The sequence below is a fragment of the Nothoprocta perdicaria genome, unplaced genomic scaffold (assembly GCF_003342845.1).
Source record: "Nothoprocta perdicaria isolate Ctin4 unplaced genomic scaffold, notPer1 scaffold_121, whole genome shotgun sequence".
NCBI classification, from domain to species: Eukaryota; Metazoa; Chordata; class Aves; order Tinamiformes; family Tinamidae; genus Nothoprocta; species Nothoprocta perdicaria.
In genome coordinates, this window is record NW_020454328.1 from 2,263,663 (window position 1) to 2,270,102 (window position 6,440).

The 6,440-nt window shown below is 46.9% G+C and overlaps 1 protein-coding gene across 3 annotated transcripts in view; it reads left to right on the plus strand.

The window, feature by feature from the left end:
• Positions 1-204: 204 nt before the first annotated feature.
• Positions 205-6,440, plus strand: part of KANSL1 (KAT8 regulatory NSL complex subunit 1) — a 73,000-nt gene continuing 66,764 nt past the window's right edge. For all 3 annotated transcript variants that reach the window (XM_026054471.1, XM_026054472.1, XM_026054470.1), the window contains exon 1: positions 205-369. The gene's annotated coding sequence lies outside the window, so the exon portion shown is untranslated. The remainder of the gene's footprint in view (positions 370-6,440) is intronic.

Sequence of the window (6,440 nt, forward strand, 5' to 3'; positions counted from 1 at the left end):
GAGGGATGCGGATACCCGGGATACCAGGGGTGCCCGGCCCGGCGCTGCCCGTGGGGTGGCCACCATTCCAGCCTGCTCCTTGGGGCGGACCCCCCATGTCAAGGTGGAGCCCTAAAGGCAAGAGTGGCCGTGAGGCTGCTSTGCTGGGGTGCTCTCCATTTGCTTCCTCTAATTGTATTTTCTTCCCCCCTCCTTTTTTTTTTTCTTCACAGAAGCTGGATTTTCTACCTTTTCGGATAAAGAACTTGTCGACAGGCCCACCAGGAATCCTCTGAGGCGCGAAGCATTTGGAGTCCCCGCCTTGTGTTGCTGGGTGTCTGTTCTGAGCGGCCGTTACTGTCGATGGATTTTACCAAGATGTCCAGCAAGGTAGGAACGCCCAACTTTTGGGCTTCCGTCACAAGCCGGAGTTTTACTGACCACAAAACTGGCTGAATTTGGGATGCTGAGCTGTATTTGCAGGTCGCGTTTCAGTGTCTGGTGGTACAAGAGGAGTCTGGCCCCCTGCACTAGTTTCTTGGCAGATGTTTAACTCTTAAAATGGTGCTTCAGGAGTACAGCCAAAAAGATGGATTCTTTCCAGACACACAGAGTGTTTCCCTCATAAACAATTTTGCAGTGAGGAGCTTCCTCTTGGCACGGTACATATGTGTTTCCTGGTGTTACCTGTCCTTATATACAGCACCTAGATGTAGAGGTATGACTTGCCCGGGAAAGTTGGGCAGATCCCTTCCCATGCCTCTGGCTTCCCCCATGTGTGAAGTGGCCGGAGTGCTGCAGGATCTGGGAAGATGCTCCTAAGAATTTACTGATGCTCTTTTTGAAGTCACGTGTTATCTTGATAATGTCATTACAGTAAAAGAACAGTTTCCTAAGCAGTTGGGTGTAATAACCAAGTTATGTGAATCTGAATACAGTTTGAAACATGAGAGGGAAAAATATTTCCCTTTTTTTCACAGCTTGAACCAAAACAGCCTGACTTCAGTCCAATTACAGAGGACTGAATTTGGACAAATTCTTTTGTCATAGGAAAARACTGAAATCTTTACTCAATCCCTTTACACTGACATTAGACAAATCTGCTCTGGTATCTGATCTCCACTTGGCTAACACAACAGTAAAGGCCCTTATTCTGTGTATACATAATAACAGTAAGTTGTTGTGTGGACTTTAAATAAGAAAATAAAGTGCTCTGTTAACGGTTTTGGGGGTTATCTCTAAATGCAAATGCTTTTTTCCTACAACTCCTGCTGAAAGCAATGGGAGTCAGCATTCCACTTTTCTGGAAGTGGATCCCTGTTTTGAAGAGGCCATATGTCCACGTRTTGGCCAGAGAGGAGGTTTAGCATAGAGCTGCATGAAGCTTGGAGTTTGGGTGGATACTCGTGTCTCCTTAAGGTGTTGTCAGCCCTGTGGTTGAAGTGTGTGATGTGTCAACTCGTGAGGGTCTGCTACAGTTGAAAGCAGTGTTGCTCKGTGCAACAAAATGTGCTGATTTAAGAGCATGAGTTAATTAGGCTTGTGCTTTGGTCTAGAACACTTGGAGGAGGGGCAGTGAAGTAAAATTTAAGTGCTTAAACTGTTGTGGAAAACAAATGTCATCCTTATGGCTAGAGAAGCTGCTGGTGTGCTCTGTGCTGTGCAGCCTGGGCCTGTGACTTGCACCTTTTAATTGCTTTTAGTTATAGGAGGGGTGCCAAGGACACCTGCTTTTTCCGAGCGAGTGGATCAGGAACGAGARCACAGGAAGGTACCAGCAAATCCTCTCCGCTTCGCCCAGGCTGGCAGGGGCTGAGGGAAGGGAGGAGAGCCAATGACCTTGCTTTGCGTAAAGCCAAAGTCTGCTGGGGAACGTGCCTGGGAGGACCTGCATAGGCTACTTATGTTGGACACTCTCGTGTCCTCTCAGCAGTTTTGCCTGGAGGTGTCAGCTTCTTCTGAAGTGCTCGTAGTCGGAGCTTGTTTCCTGAACATAGGAGTATGGCTTCTGTTCCTGTGTCTAATAGCTCGAAACCATGGGTTTAAGCATTGATTTAAACGTTTAGATAAGCATTTAAATGCTCTGTATCCTGCATCCCAGCCTTTGTGCTCACACCTCACCACCTGGCATTATTGTCACAGTTTTCTGTGTTTCTTTTCATTACTGAAGAAGACAACGTGCTCTGTTCTAGCTCTCAAGTTTTATTAAAAAAAAAAAAAAAAGCATTTGCAGTTGCTTGGAGGGGATGGAGGATTTTTAGAGCAGGTACGTTGTATCTGCTCATTTACTGTTAACAGGCACAGCAAGAGAAGAGCAATGGATGCTCTTCTCCTGTCTCTGTGTGTGACTGTGTCACCACCACGATGGTGGTGGTGACAGCAGAAACGGGGACCCGACCTTACTCCTCTTCCACCTCCCAGCAAGGATCTGCAGGGTGATGTGGGCACCAGCTCTCCAACACGATAGTGTCTAGGGATGTGGCTTTTTCCACCTGTGGTCTCTGGTGTTTTCCTGTGTTGCTGAGGATTTAAAGGCAGGTGGATTTGGCAAGGGTGAGCAATCTCCATGAAGCACCGAAACCTGGGGCTTGGAGAAGCACAGATTGTGCAGAAGCTCCTGCATAGCGTAGCTGTAATCTGAAGATCCTATGTGAGACTTGAGCGTGACCAAAAGAGACAAGTATAAGCTAAGTCTATACCATGACGTGGCCTGCAGTTCCCTTTGCTGAGGATAAAAGGAAGTACGTTAAGGCTTTCCAGGTGGAGAAAAACAGGCTGATTTGTGCAGTAGGTATAAATCAGGTCTTCCTCCTGCCTCCGTCCTTTGTCACTACGCACCACACCTGTGACAAATGGCTGGGATTCCTAACGAGACCTAACTAGTTCTTGTGACTTTTATTTACATGAGAACTCCTTAAACTATTTGTCTCTTATGCAGTAGAATTGAGCCTTACTGCTAACAGTGGAAGCASAGGTGTAAAATGTCTGTGCTGTAATTATGAAGCTTCTGTAGAGTAGATCTATGATTCTATGGTTTTGGGCTGTCATAGGGTTCTCAGTGCAAGATAACATTTTTCTCTCTTTTTTTTCTTTCCTCTTGCTCTTTATGATATAACTACCGAGAACCCCAAAGGGAAGTAGAGCAATTTTTAAAGTATCRCCTTTATTTGTAGTTTTGCTACTCATTTATATTTTATTTTATTCCTTTAATACTTGCATTATTAAATATCTGGGATCATATACTCTGCACAAAACATACTGACCTGCAGTAATGCAAGTCCCTAAGTAAATGTCCCCCTAATTTCTGTCATAATAGTGTTTCATCAGCAAATATACAAGAAGCTCGACAAGATCTGAGACTTAGATCTTTTGTACTGCTTCCTGTATGTGTTTTGGATGCATCTAAGCCAGCACTATTAACATTGTTAGCAACTTAGGTGGATGTAAATGATACGGGGTTAAAAGTCAGTGTAGATTTGGATGCTTTACCTTCTGCTCTGCCTTAGAAAAACCTTTAGAAAACCAGTAGAAGTTCCCAGAAGGAGACATTGGAGAAGTTAGGTCTTCTGTAAAACGTGCAGTGCTGTATGTTATTGGAATCAGTCTGATGCAACAGTGTGGAGTATTTGAGTACTTTTTGGCGCAGTGAGACCAACTTCCTTGGCAGTGACTCAAAAATATAGTGGTGAAGTTAGTCACTTCCATTAAATAGTCTTACCTTCCCAGCTTCCCATYCCCATGGAAACCATATAAATATGTTTTAGAGTGGAAATTATAACGGATTAAAAATAGCTTTTAGCTGTGTTACAAGTTACAAATGCCCCTTGACTTCAAAAAAGATGAAAATAATTCCCCCCTCAGTCTGGATAACAATAAAATGGTAACCTCGATGTGCCTGTATTTTATGGAGCAGACTGCYGTGCGAACTAGCATTGCATGTTTCCCTTGGAACTAAGATTGGCTACATCAAATGACTCAACCTGTATCGTCAACGTGGCTCTCAAATAAGTGGTGCTACTTTTTATATGGATCACTCAGCTGTCTGAATGAATTATATATTAATTTCCTGTCCATATCAAGCAAATTAAAACGCATCCTTTGGTCTGACAGTCCCCAAGCAGACCAGGGATCACTGTTCCAAAGGGAGTTTGGGATACAGCAGTGGTTTAGGTGTCTCCCTGATCTTGGGGTTGGTGAGTGCTGCCAGTTTCTCCTTTCTCTTTGGTGGCTGTCACTTTTTCTGCCATTGTGGGGCTTCTCAAGTTGATCTAGCCCCTTTGCAGGCTTAGAAATCACTCTTTGTGTGTGTACCTTTATGCATATAGTCATTATATTTGTATATACACAAAGCAGAATTCTCAGTCACCTTCTAAAGGAATTTAACAATTAGATAGGGGTTATTTACTGGAAACCTGCGAGGAAACTGTCAGATGAGGCTTAAATCAAGGTCGTTGTCCTGTGCTCAGGGTGATGGAGAAGCAGTTGTGAGTGGCGAGGTGACTTGGAGAGGATGTTGCCCAATAATATTCTGAATGAAAAGGGGGATAAAAAGGCACATGTTGAAGGGCAAAGTCATATTATATTAGAACAAAGAAGTTTTTGCTGTATCATCTCCAGATCATGTTGACTGATGCAAGTTGTAGATTTGCGCTGCAAAGAAATCTAGGTCCCTGTTAGACTGTCAGGCTAGAGCTGGACTTTTGGGTCTTCTCTGATTAGCAAAAAAAAACTGCAGTGCAGAATGAAGAAAAGATTAAAACTTTTTTTGCATGAGACTTTTTAAACTTCCTCCTCAAGTAACTGCCAAAGCCTTTCTGTCCCTCAACTGTCTCACATATAAACGTATATATTACTACTGCTTCTGTTCTTCAGTGGAACTCCATTCTAGTTTTATGCTGTTGTAGGCTCTTATCTTGATTCAATATCTCGGCTTCCTAAAAATCTGCTGTCTCTCCTGGCACTGTCTCATCTGTGAGTGGAGGCCCAGTTCAAGTCTCTGGTCTAATTTTTCTGGGGCTTGTGTGGAACTGGCATGGTAACTGCTCCATGGGAAGGGGGAAGCTGCTGGATGGAAGGGATATATGAARTGCCACGTTGGAAATACCATGTTGGCCTGTCCCCTCTCCTAGGCAGGACCAACACTTAAGGACGTGCTAAATGTTGACCCTTTCTTTTGGTCAGCAAAGATGCAGACAGTACCTGCCCTCTGGGGTAGCTAAAATAGTTCCAGTGACAAATACAGAGTGTGATTTGTTAAGCGCTTGGATTTTGAAGAGTAACAGTAACTCTTGTGCATTGTCTTTAATCTGTATTTTTCCCTTTCTGCAACACTAAAAGCGCTGTCCAGGCACACTGCAAATCCCCATCAGGAGCTGGCACAGCGCTGTACCGGCCTGGTTGACCACGCTGGCCACAGGGTCAGTGATCTATTTAGGTCTTATTTTTCTCTGCAGCAGAAAGAGTGCAGCTTTTATTTTGTTTAAAATCCAGCTCCTGAGGGCAGGTACTCTTCYATGCCAGTTTATAGCTGCCTGTGCCGCATGCACAGCCTCTTCCTTTGCAGACAAACACTGCTGATGGAGAGCGCCTTTCTGTGAGCGCAATTGCATCCTTGCCGTAGAGGCAGCGTGCCCGGAGCGAGGAGCTAATCAGCGAGCTTAGCCGAAATGGGCAGCAAACCCGAACTGTAGACCCCACTGGAGGGGGAGCAAGGGTCTTTGGMAGGAAAATTTAGCAGTTGGGTGGGACGGGTGAGTGTGCAGCTCCTCGGGCCAGCCCTGCCAAGGTAGGGCTCAGAAGCACGGTCCACCCACGGTGAGGCTGAAGGTCAAAGAGGGAGAAAGGCTTGTGYTCCTGGCTGGTTCTTTTCTGCTCCGTTGAGAGTCGTTTGGTGGGGTGGCATTTGTCACGCAGGGGGCCCGGGAGGAGGAGGAAGGAGCATTATGATCATAGCGAGCAGGCCATGGCTGTTCTGCTGCAGATGGCACATGCCAAGCTTTCCAGCTCTGCAGCTGCAAGTTGACTCGGAGGGCTGCAGCCTTGCGGGTGCAGGAGTTGCAGCGAGACATGGGTGTTGCAGAACTGCCTGCTGGCAAAACGTCTCAGAAACGGGTGGGAGCGGGTGCTTCTTCTGCAGAAAGCCACTCGATGCTGTCCTGGCTCTAAATATGGGCAGAGGAGGAATTTTTGTAAATAAAGCCGGGCAGGGCGGTGCTGTGGATGCGCAGGGAGCCGCCTCGTCCCGGTCCCCGGTGTCCTCCCCGCCGTCCCGTGGAGGAGGGGGCGGTGCCACCGGGGCACGTGGCCGCGCTGGGTAGGCGGAGTTAGGCGACTACATTTCCCATCGTGCCGCGCGCGCCCCCCCCGCTGCACCTTGTCCTTGAGCAGGCCCGTGCGGGCGGGCTGCGGCGCGTGCGCACTGCGCCTCGCTGCGGGCGGGCGCGCGGCGCCCCCTGCCGGCC